This window comes from Urocitellus parryii, chromosome 14 (genome assembly GCF_045843805.1).
Source record: "Urocitellus parryii isolate mUroPar1 chromosome 14, mUroPar1.hap1, whole genome shotgun sequence".
NCBI lineage: Eukaryota > Metazoa > Chordata > Mammalia > Rodentia > Sciuridae > Urocitellus > Urocitellus parryii.
Genome location: NC_135544.1, coordinates 38,480,482 through 38,497,937, shown reverse-complemented (window position 1 = coordinate 38,497,937; position 17,456 = coordinate 38,480,482).

Sequence of the window (17,456 nt, the reverse complement as noted above, 5' to 3'; positions counted from 1 at the left end):
AAGTTTTATTTTAAGGTCTATGTTTAAGTCTGTGATCCATTGTAAGTTGATTTTTGCATTGAGTGTAGTGGTTCTATTTCATTATTTTGCATGTAGATGTCCCACATACAAAATGGTGCAGTCCCATTCCCAGCACCATTTGATGATGAGACTGTCCTTTCCCCCATTATATAATTTTAGCTTTGTTGTTGTTGTTGTTTTTCTGAAATGCTGGGGATTAAACTCAGGGCCTCATGCATGTGAGGCAAGCACTTTATCACTAAACCACAAACCCATCTCTCCTACATGTTCTGTTGTGTCTGGTTTTGCACTCACCCAGGGTACAGGAGCCTTTTAGTTTCTTCGTTTCTCACTAAGGGAATTATCCAGGTGTTGCTGTTGAATTGGTGTGTCCATGAAAGGAAGGAGAGTCGACGTCTTCCTATTCTGCCATCTTGCTGACGTCAATCTCAGATATATTTCTTTTAAGTGGTCTATAGTTTGGGCTTAACTTTTAAACTACTTACTTTTAATGTGATTATTAACATGGTTATGTTTAAATCTATTCTCTTTGAATTTGTTTTCTGTTCAATCCATGTGTGCTTTTCCCTCTTTTTCTGTGTTCTTTTGGATTAAGAGAAAATTTTTACAATTTCCTTTTACCTTCCTTATTGCATTTTAAGCTGGAATTATTCATTTTGCTATTTTAGTGGCTGCTTGAGGGCTTATAGTGTACTTTTAGCTTATCAGTGTCTCTCTCAAGAGATATTATGCCACTTTACATATAGTTTATGAACTTTACATTAGTATACTTGTGTTTCTCTCTTTCTGAACTTTATGCTATTTTTCTTATAACATTTTATACATTCACACATTATAAATCCCATACTTCTTGTTATTATTTTTGTTTAACCTGTCAATTATATTTTAGGGATTTGACTAATGTGAGAAAACATCTTATACATTTGTTTATTCATGTACTAGTTTCCATTTCTAGTGCTTTCCATTCTTTTGTGTAGATCCATAGTTCCATCTAATATCATTTTCCCTGTGCTTGAAAGTCACCCTTTAACATTCTTGTAGTGAATATTTGTTGGTGACCAATTCTTTCAGCTTTTGTATGTCAGAAAATGTATTTATTTCAGCCTTTTTGCTTTGTTTTGTTTTTGAGGTTTTCGCTAAGTTGCTGAGGCTGCCTTGAATTTGAAATCTAGTTGCTGGGATTATAGGCATGAACCACTATGCCTGGCATTTTTGTTTTTTTGTTTGTTGGTTGGTTGGTTGGTTGGTGTTTTTTCCCTTCTTTCAGTAAGTATCTGTTTTAATGTCTTATATACTAATTCTAATATTTGTATCAGTTCTGAGGTTATTTTAATTGATTGATTATTCTCCTATGATTTATGGTTTTCTGCTTCTTTGAATGCCTGGTAATCTTTGATCAAACATCAAACATTGAAAACTATTTTATTAGATAAAATGCTATATAGTTTTATATTCTTGTATATTCATGCTTTGTTATTGGAGGTGACTAAATTTTTGCTTGGAAACAGTTTTACCCTTTCATGTCTTGCTTTTATGATTCATTAGGTAGTTCCAGAGCAGTGTTTAGTCTAGGGCTAATCATTACTTATTGCTGAGACCAAACCTTCCTTAGCATTCTACCCAATGCCCTCTGAAATATGAGGGTTTTTTTTTTTTCCAATCTGCTCATTCCTAACCTTTATGAGTAGGCAGGCATTCTGCATTCTAATCCTTTTGGATTTCCTCCCTGACCTTGGACAGCTTTCTCATGTGGATATACTGGTTAGTTTTCTGCTGAATATTTGAGTGGGGCCCTCAGTAGACCTCCAGAGTTCTTTCTCTGTGCATGTCTTCTTTCTTCTCGCTGGTACTCTGTTCTGTGAACTGTAGCTGGCTTGGTCTCCCTATCTCTCATCTCCATTTCTTAAATCAGGGAGTCAGCTGGACTCTGTCTGGGCTCCTTTTGTCTGTGTTGCAGCCTGGAAACTTTTCTCAAGGTAGTAGATTGGGAAATCTTTAGAGCTTCTCTTGTTACTCATCTCTTAGAGACATGTATCCTTTGCTGCTTGAAAACCAAATGTTCATATATTTTGTCGTTTTGTTGTTTCAAGTGAGCAGGTAAATCTGATTTCTATTACTCCATACTAGACAGAACAAAGCTTCCTATATCATCCTTTCTAAATTGTAACTAGTTTTAGAGGAATACAAAAGAAGGATACCCAAATTCTATAGATCCTAAAAATCAGCTGTGTTCTATTCTGGTAATTACATTACTCAAACTCAATTATCAAAATTATGTTTCTTTCTCCTACTCCCTTTCCCAGGTTGAACAGTGGTTCCTCTGGTTCCCATCTCTTGGATAGAGTTAGTTGCTGGTGGGTCCCAAATACAACAAATGGGGCCCTTTATTATTTGCACAAGGAACCACAGGCTTGCCCTTCATACTTCTGATATAAACCTTATCTGTTTTGTTCTAGAAAAAATAGGCTGTTGAAATACAGCCTGGAATCATTCTCCTATCTTTAGGCCCAAATCTTCGTATACTTGTTCAGGTGATTTAGACTTCCTCTGCCCATACGAAGACCAAGCTGTCAAGGATATTTACAGGAACTGCAGCCAATATTGGAAACATGGGGCAAGGCAGGGACTGGCACTGGTGTGGGCCTGTCTCACTGACAAAGTAATTAAGTAATTGTGTCAGAAAAATGAAAATAGGAGCAAGCTAGTTTATCTGATTCAACTTAACAAATATTTGTTAGTGTTTTCTTTATTCAAGACAATGTTCTAAGTATCAGGAATACTAAATGAATTCAGGAAACTAAAAATCAACAAATAAACATAGCTTCTTCCAACAACTCCAAATTCTTGGAGTAAAAGTTAACGTCGTTACAATGGCCTTGTAATGCGATATGGTTCCCTATTATCTCTCTAAAATAATCTACTTTTCTTTGTGTTCATTCTACTCCAATATTACTCAAGAATGACAGATACTTTTAAAAAAAATTTTTTAGTTATAGGTGGACACAGTATCTTTATTTTATGTGGTGCTGAGAATAGAACCCAGTGCCTCACACATGCTAGGCAAGTGCTCTATCTCTGAGCCACAACCCTAGCCCAGATACTTTTTGCCATAGAAACTTTTCACTGGTTGCTTCTACTTCTTAGAATGCTCTTTGATCAGATATCAGCATTTCTGAGTTCCCATTCAGTTTTTAAAAATTTATTATTTTTTTATATGTACATGACAATAGAGTGTATTTTGACATATTATACATACATGGAGTATAACTTATTCTAATTAGGATCCCATTCTTATGATGGTGCATGATGTGGAGTTCCATTAGTTGTGTATTCATATATGAACATAGGAAAATTATGTCCAATTCATTCTACTGCCTTTCCTCTTCCCATCTCCCCTGCTTTCCCTTCATTCAGTTTTTAACTCATATGTCATCTCTTCTCTGCCCCACCCCACTACCTTATGTAAAATCATATCTCCTCTCATGTACTGTCAAGCTGCCTTGCTTGTATTATTTTTCCAAATTATTACAAAATTATGATCATAAAATTATTCTAAATTATTATAAAATACTCTTATTATGCCTCCCCCTGTTTGAATGTAAACTCCCAGAGAGCAAGGATTTCATCTAACATATATGAACCAACCACCTGAAATGGTTCCTGGCATGCTGGTGAGTGAATTCAAATAGTACATCTTAATTTCTAAATGCTTAAAAAGTCAGGGAAGGCAGAGTTTCTCAGATTGCTAAACTCAGTATCTAGTTGTTACTTGGAGAGGTTATCAAGCTGTTAAGTTCTTAAATTTGCTTGCCATCAGCTACTATTGTTTTAATAATCAGTTTTTCTGTAGTATGACTTTAAAATGTGTTTCCCAACTTCTGTTATTTTCCTTTTTTTAAATAAAAACTATCATTTACTTTTCTTGTATCTGACTTAAAACACATATGTAAGTATGTATATGTGTACATTTATTTATCAGCTACCACCTGCCTTTAATCTTTCTTACTAGGTTCTTCTCCATCAAAAGGTTAAGTGAAAGGAGGAAAAAAATACAAACTCTTTAATCTTTTTTCCTAATGTATTTGAAGAATTTTTCTGTTGTTTTAGATCTTTGGCAGGTTTTTTTTTTTTGTGTGTGTGTGGGGGGTGGTGATATGTGTGGTAGGGATTGACCCCAAGACCTCAAGCATGCCAAGCAAGAGTTCTACCAGTGAACTGTGCTCCCACACCATTATTCATATCTTTTATAGCTTTGATCTTCCTAGTTTTTTACTATGTAGTCTTTTTTTTTCCTAGTTTAATTCTGTCTCACTTGTGTGGCTTTTGGACAAGGTCATGCAGTTAGCCAACTCGAACTGGTGCTACCCTTCTTGTCTTACCTACATATAAGTACAGTTTGTACCAGAGTTCTCTTCATGACAGCTGTTTTCCCCCCCCAATGGTTCTTATTAGAACCATATACCTTGTTGACTTTTTTTGTTTTTAACCAAAAATATATTTTCTTTTCTTTCTTTTTTTTTTCTTCTTGTTTTGGCTTTGGAATTTTAGTTCACAATAGCTAAACAGAACCAACCTAGATACCTATTTGTTGATGAATGTATAAAGAAAATGTGGTACATATACACAATAGAATATTACTCAGCCTCAAAGAAGAATGAAATTATGGCATTTGCAGGTAAATGGATGAGCTGGAGAATATCATGCTAAGCGAAATAAGCCAAACTCAAAAAATCAAAGGCCTAATGTTTTCTCTGATAAGTGGATGCTGATTCAAAATAGGGTTGGGGTAGGGAAGAATGAAGGAACTTTGGATTGTGCAAAGAGGATGGGAAAAACAATGGAATTAAGTGGACATTATTACCCTATGTACATGTATGATTACACTACCAGTATGACTATGCACCATGTACAGTCAGAAGAAGAAGTTGTGCTCCATTTTGTACAATGAGTCAAAATGCATTCTACTATCATATATAATTAGAACAAATTATAAACTAAATTAATAAATAAATAAAAATAAAACAGCAACTCACTAAAAAAATATTTTAAAGGTTATACAAGGTCAGATTCTGAGACTCTTGCAAACCTGTCAGGCAATGGAGATGAAAAAGAAAAGTGAAAAGATAGAAGTAAATTTTTCATTTTGTACAACCATTTAGTAGTAAAGAAACTGTTCAGTTAAACACTTTTTAACTATTCAAAGTCACCATCTGGATTTATCTAAGTGAATCACATTATTAATATTAGTTCTAGACTGTGGTAACTTGAAATATTTGTGTTTATTAAAAGGTAAAAGTACATTAATAATTTCATTAATTAAAACTTTAAGCATTTAACTGAAATTAAGGCATGGGCCATTTTAGAAAGCAAAATAGTGTATAAGAACATTATAAAAATATCATGAAAGACTTGTACATAATGTCTGATCGTGCATCCTTTTGGGTGTGCTTTTAGTATGTCTGATTGTTTATTTTTTCTTAATAAAATAAAAAAGTTCATATTATAGATACATAAAAAATACAGAAAAGCATAGATAGTATAAAATTCGACTAGAGTTTCAATATAGGGAGAACCGTTGCTAACATTTGGGTGTGCAGGTTGTTGTTTTCTTTGTTTTGTTCTACATTGATGAGGAGAAAATGAGATGGCCGGGGACAGAATACAGGGAAACTCAAACATTTATGAACTGTATGAGAGATAAGTAAGAGAAACAGGTTTTAAACCAGTCAAAGGTTTTGAGAGGAAATATTGGTTATAAGGTAATTAGACAAGGTGGAAAGGATATATGAATGGAAAGCTCAGAAAACGCATGTGGAATTTGGAATTAACTGAGGTTTATTCCTTAGGATGTCTCCATTACACTCTGCTACATAAAAGCAGATAAATTTAAAAATATGTATATCATCGCTCCCTGACCTATTTTATAGTCTCTGTCTCTCCTTATGCACAAGATCTCCACTCAGACGACAATATTTAGCATTGTTAAAATGTAAGGATGCCAGGTAAAATACATGATATCTATGTTTAATTTTGGATTAACAATGAACGGTTTTTAGTGTAAGCATATACCAATTGTTATAAAGTTTTCTACCTGAGTTATTTTGATAATTTATTTTATTGGAAAATAAACCATTTCACCCATTTGAAAGAAAAAAATTGTGATAAATATGTATAGAGTATTTCATTAAACATAAAAGTAAATGTTGCTTCTATTGTCATCTTTCTATGTATTTCCCCTTCTACCAGGAACTCTTTCTACTTAACTGACTTCTCAACATTTAGGTCTCAATTTAAATGTCATTCCTTCAAAGGCTTTCCAATCTAAAGTAGTTTCTTTTTTTTTAATATTTATTTTTTTAGTTTTCAGCGGACACAACATCTTTGTTTGTATGTGATGCTAAGGATCGAACCTGGGCTGCACGCATGCCAGGCAAGCGCGATACCGCTTGAGCCACATCCCAACCCTCTAAAGTAGTTTCAACCTGACTCACAGTATTCCCTTCTTTAATGATACTTATGACAATTTAAATTATTTGAGAAATTATTCATTTTATGTCTATCATTCCCATTAAACTGAAAGCTCCATAAGAGCAATCTGTCTTGTTTACCACCACACACTCAGTGGCTAATACAGTGTTTTGTTCATATTTGTTGAAATGAGTAAATGATTCTCAAAAAACACTTAAAAAAAAAAAAAAAAACCTGGGGCAAAGTCTTATATCGGTTTCATGGTATCTAAAAGACTGTGTGAGCTTCTTAGGACTAATCCTAAGGCCTTCCTTCTACTTCCCCCACCTGTCATTCATTCCTGTTGAGCTAGCCAGTCAGCCCAGTTGTCTCTTTTGTCTATATGTGTATCTTTGACTTGTTGATACTTCTTACCTCTTCCCTTTACGTTCATTTCCCTCCCTTAATGTTGATTTCTCACCAAAACATCAACAAAAGACAAACCACAAACATATCTTCTGAGAAGTCTTTCTTAATCCACTTAATACCACTTTCACAGTTTCCTTGCTGTTTTCAGAGCATGTGTGTATAATCTGTACTATAAGACCTGAGAATTTGACTAAATAATGCCTTGTGATTGTCAGCATGTTACATAAGTCAGTTAACCATATGGAGAATATGGCTATAACTGGATATGTAGGAGTAGGAAATTCACTGAGAGAAAAAAAAACCCATTTAGTGAATTGGTCATTTTGTGAATTTGATTATAGACAGTAAGGAAGACCTGGAATGATCATAAAGGGCCTTATAGGACATGATGAGGAATTTAAACTTTATTGAGCCTATTGGAAAACCACTAGAAGATTTAGACAGGATAGTGAAGAGCTGTTTTGTGTCTTAAAAATCAGATTCATGTTGTATTGGTGAGACTGTAACTTTTTTTTTTCAATCTCTCAGAGCACCTGTTTCAGTGTAAGTATTTGAGAACATTCACTGAAGGAATGAATAAATAAATTGCTGGGAAAGCAGGATGTAACCATACCATTTAGCTCATGTCCATGCCAGAGCACAAAGTAGTTAGTATTTCTGCCAGTCTCAGTCACATTACAACGGTGGAAAGTTCCACACCTGGCAAGCATTTATGGTAGTTTTTTTTTAAACACTTTATAAATTACACCTTTTAACTGAAGCCTTCTTTTCTTCCTTTACCTAAGTACAGATAAATAGCTTTAACTTGTATTTAGCAAATGGAAAAATGACTGAGCCAATGTGTTCCTGGGATGCACTGGTTGTTTTCTTCATTAAAAGACACCAACCTCAATCCTTGTTAATCTATCAAAACCATATATTTTCAAGTGCTAACCAGAGTAAAATGATTTTGGCCAATTTGAAGTAAATTTACTCTATTTTTTTCTCTTCCAATTGAAGTACATGCATTTAAAATTTCTCCTGGAGTGCCTCCAAATTACAAAAGAAAACAAAGTTAAAAACAGAAACTCTGAAGGAATAGCAAGAGAGCCTTAATTGATTATACATTGCTTTTTTAAAAATTCAATTTTGTGTAATTAACATTGTTCCCAATATTGTATGATACCATTCATATCCCAGTATTGATATGATTTTTAAAAAATCAATGCAGAGGATACAGAGTTATGAGTAAGACATTTCCAATTAAGCAATAAATCTTTGCCACCATCATTTGGGAGGGAATTGCAAATTTTTATTCTGGAAGCATATTTGGCACCAGCAAGCTTTTGAATGGCTGGAGTTAAATGGAGACTTAAAAAGAAAAATTGTCTCATTAAATGGCCAAAACCAACAGGGCTATGCAGTTTATGTATTCAGACATTTATGGTGCAATGCTCATACAGGCAGCTGATGTCAGTTCTGGGAACTGGTATTAAGAGCAGTGGAATGAAACAAAGTTGATGAATTACACAGAAAGAGCAGTCCATTTTCAGATTTCTCTCAAAAAGCAGCAAGAGTGAAACAAAACCACAAAAATAAATGAAAACTTCAGCCTAGAAATTGACATTTGAAATATCAAAATTATAGATGGAAGAGATTAAAATTGCTCAGGCTCTGAGATTCCTCATTCATTTCTTTTGGATAATGAAAATCACTGTTATTTTTAAAGTTCTCTCTTTTTCTTATTAACTATCTTGGAAGAAGTTTGTACTAGGATGACCAAGTCCTGAAGTGAAATTTCTCAAAGTGTATGTCAAGGAACAGTTAGAAAGTAGATAAATCTTTCAAAGATTCCTATAACAGGCAGTGGCCTGATTACCTAAGATTCCTTCATTTGTGGAAAAGTGAAGTCTGCATCCTCCCTGATGGAGATATGCCTTCAGGCCTCTCAGAGCAAGCTAGAAGATGATATTAATATCTAGTCTTGCACCATTCTAATTGTTTTCCTGGCCACAATAAGTCATCATCATAGAAGGAAAGGACCAAAACTGGGGAGAGCTTTTCACAGCCCAGGTAACTAAGCTAAGGAATTTTTCTAAGTCCCCAAAGGAAAAAGTGTTCCCTTTATCTTAGCAGTACAGACACTGTGTTGTGTTCCATGGTGGGAACACCAAGGATGAATTCAATGAATTCCCTCTTTGTATCAAATGTTAACACCAGTTTCTTTTCAGGAATAAGGGTTTTTAAAAGAAAAAAAAATATGCTTTATTAGACATGGAAGTTAGCTTCATGTAGAGTAGGTATTGGAGCAATGTAACTATTGCATTAAAACAGTCATATATTTAACCATGCCCACATAATTCTGAGGGGTAGCATAAGTTCTGTTGTATGGGATAAGATTCAGAGAGGATTTGTGCATTAAATGAATAAGAATGAAGCCTGCCTCTTCTTAAACCCATGATTAAATGGCTTTCCCAGTTAAGGAATATATGTTTTCTATCATCTTTTGATCTGGTTCTTTTCTTTTATCCCAGGAAGCATCATCTTTTTCAAAGTGCAGACACCATCTCCTTAGAGCATCTCTGTCTCACTGTCTTTCCTTCCTGACTCAACACATGCATACATTTCTGTTCTAATCTATAATAGCAATTTGGAGCAAAATAAATGATATAAAATGCTTTCTACAGAGGATAAAAAATTACATACCTTTTTCTTCTTTCCTTTTGGTTTCGTTGGCAGAAGAATCTTCTTAAATGCTCAAACTGACTGGGTGAGTTTGGGCAAACGGAGAAGAGAGGAGGTGCTGGAAAGAGGTTCTTTACAAATGAACCTTTGTCTGCCTTGTCTCTTGCCTGGAACTGACAGACTCACTGCTCCAGCCAGGACTGAGGGGAGGAGGGGAATGGAAGGAGACAGGACTGCAAGAACTGCCTCCCTTGGGTTCTTCCAAACCAGGCAAGAACGAACTAAACAGCTTCTTCACAGAAGGAAATAACTCGTCCATACAAGAACCTCAGGGAGGCAGACTTTTTGAGCAATAAAATATGAAACCTGAGGGATTTAAAAGAACACACAGATTTTTACCTTAAGAAAAGGTTACATGTGTATGTGGGGGGAGGGAGGGTAGAAAGGAAGAGAGAAGAACAGGAGGGGAATGGTTAGCATTACTTAAGAAGATGGCTAAGCACCTCTTCTCCAAGTTCACAGTTTCTGTGTGTGTGTGTGTGTGTGTGTGTGTGTGTGTGTGTGTGTGTTGTTTGTGTATTTGATCAAGTTTCTCATAGCATCCAGATATAACATTTTGGCAAAAGATATATTCCAATTTATATTCCACCCTATTTCATCCCTTCAACCTCTCACTCAAAGACTTATTAGCAGTCAATGGAAAGCAAAACTAAGCAACTAAAAATGAAATCTATTCTGTGTCTCAGGAATTAAGACACAAAAGGAATTTCATTCTGTTTTGAGCAAACAATCCTGGAACTCTAGCATCTGTTTAACTATTTTTTAGCATCAGTTTTTAAAAATTCAATTAGGAGGGCTGGGGATGTGGCTCAAGCGGTAGCGCGCTCGCCTGGCATGCGTGCGGCCCAGGTTCGATCCTCAGCACCACATACAAAAAAAACCAAAGATGCTGTACCCGCCAATAACTAAATAATAAATATTAAAAAATTCTCTCTCTACTTCTCTCTACCTCTCTCTCTCTTTAAAAAAAATTCAATTAGGAATAGTCTTCTGGGAACTAGAAAATATTGTGACAGAGTAGGAATTATCTAGACAGAGAATGGAGGAAAGGGCATCCCAGGTTAAATTAACCAAAGCATTGAAGGTGAAGAAGGTGACAACTTGGGCATTACAGGTAGCTTCATGTTGTTGGAATCAGAAATGTAGGCGATGAAGTTAGAGAAAGAAGCAAGTAGATGATGTGTCTCATTTGCTGTGCTAACCATTTGGAATTTTTTTTCCTGAAAGTGAATGGAAAGAATGAATATTAGAAAGAATGAATATTAGAAAGAATGAATCCCCAACTACAGTGTGAAAGAAGGATGGTGTGGGATGAAGGGGATTGGAGACAGGAGAACAGAAGCACTTGCAACAACCCAGAAGGGAAGATAAGTAAAAGGCAAAACTGAAGGGACCAATACCCAATTGGGTCGTGTTTAAGGTCGAGGTAGGTGAGGGAAGCAGAAGAGACTTTACTAACTTTCCAAACCTTGGGCCCTTGGATGGATGGTGGTGATATTTATCTAGAAAAAGAATACAAAAGGAGTATACAACCAGAGATGTGAAAAAATGTGCTCAATATGTGTAATATGAATTGTAATACATTCTGCTGTCATATATAACAAATTAAAATTTTTAAAAAATTAAAAAAGAATATAAAAGGAAGATCTGTTATTCAAACAGGAAAAAATAATCTAAAAGTTTTTCCTTAGCGGGAGTGGGAAGATGTAAATGAATTGGTTGGTGAATGGTGAATGCTGAGTTTAAGGAGCCCTTGATGCAATTGGGAGTGTTACTGGGCAGCTGGCTAAATGGACCTAGAGATCAGGAAAACAAAATCTTTTCTAGAGAATTGAGGTTCATTAACTAATCAACTAAATACCAAGTAATGCCACTTAAGTAACTAGTGGAGTTATTCAACTAACTGATAGCTGTGACCCTTGAAATTTACCATGCTCTTACTGTGAGCCCTGAGAGAGATCAGATCTTTGCCTCATCTCCATTTAACTGAAGCTAAGGCAAGTGGCATGGACTTCAAGAAAGCAAATGAGAAGCGTGCATGCAATTGACTGTACGTTTCCTTCGCATTTTAATAAACAAATCTCCTGTGATCCTACTAAGTCAAGATTATGTCATAGAAGGTATTAACTTGCTTTTATGATTTAAGTGTATAGAAATATGTGAGTATGAGAAAGGAAATGGAAACTGGCCTCCATTCCATCTTAAGAGCTATCTATTTTATTTATCTTAAGTAGATCTAGACATTAAGTATGATGCCAAGGCGACTTAATGTTCTTTGTGGGTGGATCCTCTCTTTTGTCTTTGTTTTACTCTGAAATTCCTGTGTCTCTTTTTTTATTTTCCTATTGTGCGTACTTTGTCTCCTTGTATCTGAATTCACATTTTTTATATTCAGCAATGTTCAAATCCATACATACATACATACATGTGCTTGGCTTTGTGCGTCCTGCATGCTGGCTTCAAGTGGTACACAGATGCTCTGCCTATGGGCTAATGGTCTGGAATAGATTCTTAGTCACTTAGAAAAGTGATCCCTCAAGAAACACATTTAAATCCTGACTTCCTAGTCCCTCGTTGTGCTGTCAAACATTTATTCTTAGCTGGACTTTCCATTATATCTGGGGAGAACTATTAAACTTTGTTAAATTTAAAAGGCTTGATGTTATTCATCCTGATGTCCATTACAGAGTTGTCCATTTTGAGAAGCAAGTGAATTGCAAACCAAGAACTACAACTGGAATATCTGTCCTTGTAACTTCTAATTTGGGGCTCAAATCTGAAATCATTATTTGTTGTCTTGTTTACAGAGAATTAGGATTTCTTTTTTGCTTTCTCTCCTAATAGGCTATTACTCAAACTTCTTGTTGAACCCTGCTCTAGAGATCACCTGTCTCATGAAGAAAGCTTTAGAACCCCCCCCCCCAAAGTGAACATCTTAAGTGACATCTAGTATGTTTTAAGTAAGGCCATCTAAATATCCTGCCCAGATTTCTAGAAAAAAAAAAAAATATATATATATATATATGTGTGTGTGTGTGTATGTGTGTGTGTGTCCTATCTGTATGTTTTATTTATAGAGATACCTGTTATCACTTTTAGATCCAATCTAGTTTTGTTAAAAATAGAAAATCCTTACAAATTAATGACAGACCAATTCATGAGTAAACATTTTATATGAACTTAAACAATTGTGTCTGAAGCACTGTTATTAAATTTTAAAAGTGATCTAATTAGTGTTTCCCCCCCCAAAAAAAAGAAAAAAGAAAAAAATCATCAAAATCCTTCTAACCAGATGAAGTCTCAGGAGACATCTTAGATATAAATAATTTCAGACATCAGAAATTTTAAACTTGTGAAAAAAAATGGAAGCACACATAAGCCCTTCCTCTGATTTTCACCTGGGAGCTCATGCGTTTGCCCTGATTTAGAATCTGCTGCTTCTCTGTTCTATAATTGACCCCTTTCTCTTATTTCCCTCAGGCTTACATCCTTCTGGAATCACTGAAACTGGAGGTGCAGGGGGGAAGCAGCTGCTGGGTTCAGCCTTCACAGTTCAGATCCTCCCAGGAGAGAGGTACAACTTATTTTATGCAAGTATCCTCCATAAAAGGAGTTTTAAAGTAATTACACCAATTGGAAACTAATTCTCAATATGTTTGTTGAAATATTACAAATTACAGACAAAATCATCTTTTAAAACTACCCTATAATCTTTCATCAGTTAAAAATAAATAAGCTGTTTTATTAACTTAATTATTTTTTAACTCTGTAAAAGAGATTTCTTTTTGATTGAAACTATTTAAAAAGTTCCCTTAAGATTTCAACTGAACCTGGAACATTTGTGCTTAGAATGGTTTTTGCAACTGGGTTGAACAATATAACCTCTATTACCCAAACTTAGCTTTATGCCACAGAAGTGAAGCTTATGAAAACAGAGTGCACTGAGGAGTCTCCAGTGAGGCCCTGGAGGGGAAAGCAGAATTACTAAATAGGAAAGGTAAGATGTTGAGCTAATGCTACAACTGCAGGAAGAGAAATTTTTTCCAGAAGCATTTGTATTAGAATGCAATTTCAATGGTCTGATGTACTTTAGAACTACCAGCTTTCCCAGGTGGGCAGCCCTGGCTATCATGGGGATAACAGGGACTGTCTTCTTGATGCCTTTAGACATAAAAATGAGGACAAGCTCTCTTTTACCAGGGAGAGAGAGTAAGGCTCCCATTGGGAGCAATGGATTTTTTTCCAAGGAATTTATATATAAAGGTCATGAACACTGTGAGTAGCATGATCTTTAAATACAGTGGAAATAAAGTCAGAAAAATGAACATCAAGAAAGAAGTGTGTCAAGGAAAATTGCTATGTTTTAGGAGCCCCTTCTATATTTAGAATGAATGAGAATATTAGCATGGAAGTAAACTTTTGTGGGAAAAGAGGCAAAAAAAATGGGGGGGGAGAAATTTGAAAAGAACCTATTTGTGTTCTGAGAGGCTGTAAGAGTGTCAGACTAGCAATGCATAGAATCAGAGTATAAGTTTGTGTTTTGTTGGAAACAATACTACTTACTTAATAAACCTTGAAAAATGGAAAGAATGACTGAGTATGCCAAAGGATGTTCTGTTGTAGGTCCTGAGTTATTGCCCTAATCTTCTCAAAGTTGTTTTATAGACAAGCATCAGATTGGTTAATAATAGTAGTAAATAATAGTAATGATACTAGTGAGAATAACATTTGCTGACATTGCCAAGCATACTAAACATTTTATAAATGTTTTCTTTTTTTTTTTTTTAGAGAGAGAATTTTAATATTTATTTTTTTTTTAGTTATTGGCAGACACAACATCTTTGTATGTGGTGCTGAGAATCGAACCCGGGCCGCACACATGCCAGGCGAGCGTGCTACCACTTGAGCCACATCCCTAGCCCCTAAATGTTTTCTTATTTAATCTGAGTGACTTATTTTCTGAGGTAGTTTTCAGATAGGAAACTGAGGTTCAAAAGAATTAGGCACCTTGGCTAGGATCACACAGTGGGTAAATAGTGAAGCCTAAGACAAAACTATCTTTGTTTATCTGCCTATAAGTAGTAAATAGTAAAAGAAGTAGAAGAAGAGATTGAAAAGTATAAGATAATACTATTTTTAAAAGTTGTGATCCATAATTTGAGTGTGAATTAACTGCACATGCTGTCTTCAAACCAAATAGCCATCCCCCTCTTATTATGTCTCCGCGATCTATTTTCTGCTAATCTTGGCTTGATGTGATTCTTACCTAGACACATAAACTTAAAGAAGTTGAACAGAGTTATCTACAAAGTCAGATAAGTGAAACTGCCAGAATGTCAGTACTTTAGCTAGAGTTCCTAAGTGGTTATAAATCTAGGAATAAAATTATAGTGCCAAGCACTCAATATAATAAATGACAACAAGTCAATGAATACATGAGTAAATGGATGAAATTCTTGGGTAGAGGATAGGTTCTTGAAAATTATTCATTCAGTAATTATTTATTGAGTGTCTATTATGTACCATGAATGATATTATAGTATCACTGAAAATTAAGTTCAGCAACCTAGATGCCCTTCAACAGATGAATGAATAAAGAAACTGTGGTACATATACACAATGGAATATTACTCAGCATTAAAAGAGTGGCATTTGCAGGTAATGGGATGGAGTTGGAGAATATCATGATAAGTGAAGTAAGCCAATCCCAGAAAACCAAAGGCCCAGTGTTTTCTCTGATATGTGAATGCTGATTCATAATGGGAGTAATGGAGGAACTTTAGATAGGGCAAAAGGGAGGAAGGGGAAGGGAGGGGACATGGGGGGTAGGAAAGATGGTGGAATGAGATGGACATCATTACCCTAAGTACAGGTATGAAGACATGAATGGTGTGACTCTACTTTGTGTACAACCAGAGACATGAAAAAATGTGCTCTATGTGTGTACTATGAATTGAAATGCATTCTGCTGTCATGCATAACAAATTTTTGTTGCTGTTGTTACTACTGTGTATTTTCTTTGATAGTTTAAAAAAAGAAGAAGAAATTCAGGAGAGAATTCCTGAGTGTCTAATTCTCTCTGAAGTAGATTAGACCTTATGATTCATTAAATGGGAGCTTCTTAGATACACCATGTCTCTCTTATTATACAAAATTATAATGAGAATTCTCCCTTCTGCCTCATCTTTTATTGCCCCATGTGACAGGGGGAACTTCAGATGCTTATTTGCCCTCAATATCATAGAACCTCTCTCTATTTGCATGTTCTCTCCCTTCCCCAATCCTTCTCTCTCTCTCTCTCTCTCTCTCTCTCTCTCTCTCTCTCTCTCTCTTTCTCTCTCATTCCCGTAACAATTTATTAGCACTATGCTCATTATCCTTCCAGAGTTTATTTATCTTTCAAAATAAGAACAAATCAAACAATCTGGGCAAAACTAAAACAATGAATTTAAAGTGTCCTAACTTCCCAGAAACACTTGTAATAACACTTGTAGTGATTTGACACTCTTTTTTTTTCCTTAAGCTGGAGAAGCACAAAAATAAATGAAGATATTGGGCCTTTGTATTGTCTTTTTGTTGTAGTTGACTGTGTATTTTCTTTGATAGTTTCCTAAATACTCTTATTCATACCAATATAAGGTGAGTGGAGATTTTTGTATCTAGGTAAAGAACATTTTGTAGCTTTATTAAGGTTGTTCTTTCCCGTATTCCCTGATATGCCAGATTAACCTTACCTAGGCCAAGGATCTTTCAGGAGGAAAGGGATCAAGACCATATCCTATTTCCATTTGAAATTCAACCTAATTGGAACTTTCTGAAGGGCTAAGGTAGTCCTGACCCAGCCCCCCCAAGAAGAAAGAGGAAGCCTGGCTCAGTGACAGGCTCAATGCCAGGCCTAGAGGTTTGTAGGGGACAGCTTGTCCTAGGTACTATGTGTGGCTGTGGTTTGAAACCCAATTATACCTGGCCACCTTGGCAAGCAGTTATGTTTGGGCAATAGTAGCTGATTGTGTGAGTCCAGTAAGCTGTCATCTTGGATGTCCATGAGCACAGTGCTACCCTGCTGCCTGCACAGGGTTCTGCAGGAGCAAGGATGTCCTTAAAGTAGGACAAGGACTCACTGGAGCCTGTCAGAACCAGTTTACAACAGTGATCTCCTGTAGAGGTGATGATTAAAACCAGAACCTGTGGGCTGGAGATGTAGTTCAGTGGTAGAGTGCCTGCTTAGCACAAGACCCTGGATTCAATTCCCAGCACCACAAAAACAGCAACCAAACCAGAACCTGTTAATGACTGATCCGTTCTTTCTACATGGAACATTGAAACAAGACTCTCCCCTTTAGTAAATTTCCCAGAGTTCCTGATCAACTTGAGAGATGAGGTGTCCTTAAGAATACGTTATTGAATTACCTACAGTAATAGAGGAATGAAGGCTTGATCAAATAATTGCAAAAGTGAAGAGAAGCCCAAGTTTTTAATCTAGACAATTACATTTAAATGTGCAAGTACATTATAAATCTTTAAAAGCTGAAGTGTTTGCCAAACTTATTTGACCACTGAACTTGTGTGTATGTGGTGTGTGTGTAGCTGGGCATTGAACCCAGGGTCTTATGCATGCTAGGCATGTATTCTATAACTGAGCTACACCCCTAGACCTGAAAATATTTTTTTAATTTTATTTTTTAGTTGTAATTGGATACAATACCTTTATTTTTATGTGGTGCTGAGAATCGAACACAGGGCCTCACACAGGCTAGGCGAGCGCTCTACCACAAAGCCACAACCCCAGCCCCAGACCCAGAACTATTTTTTAAAAAACTAAGTATCTAAAGTGA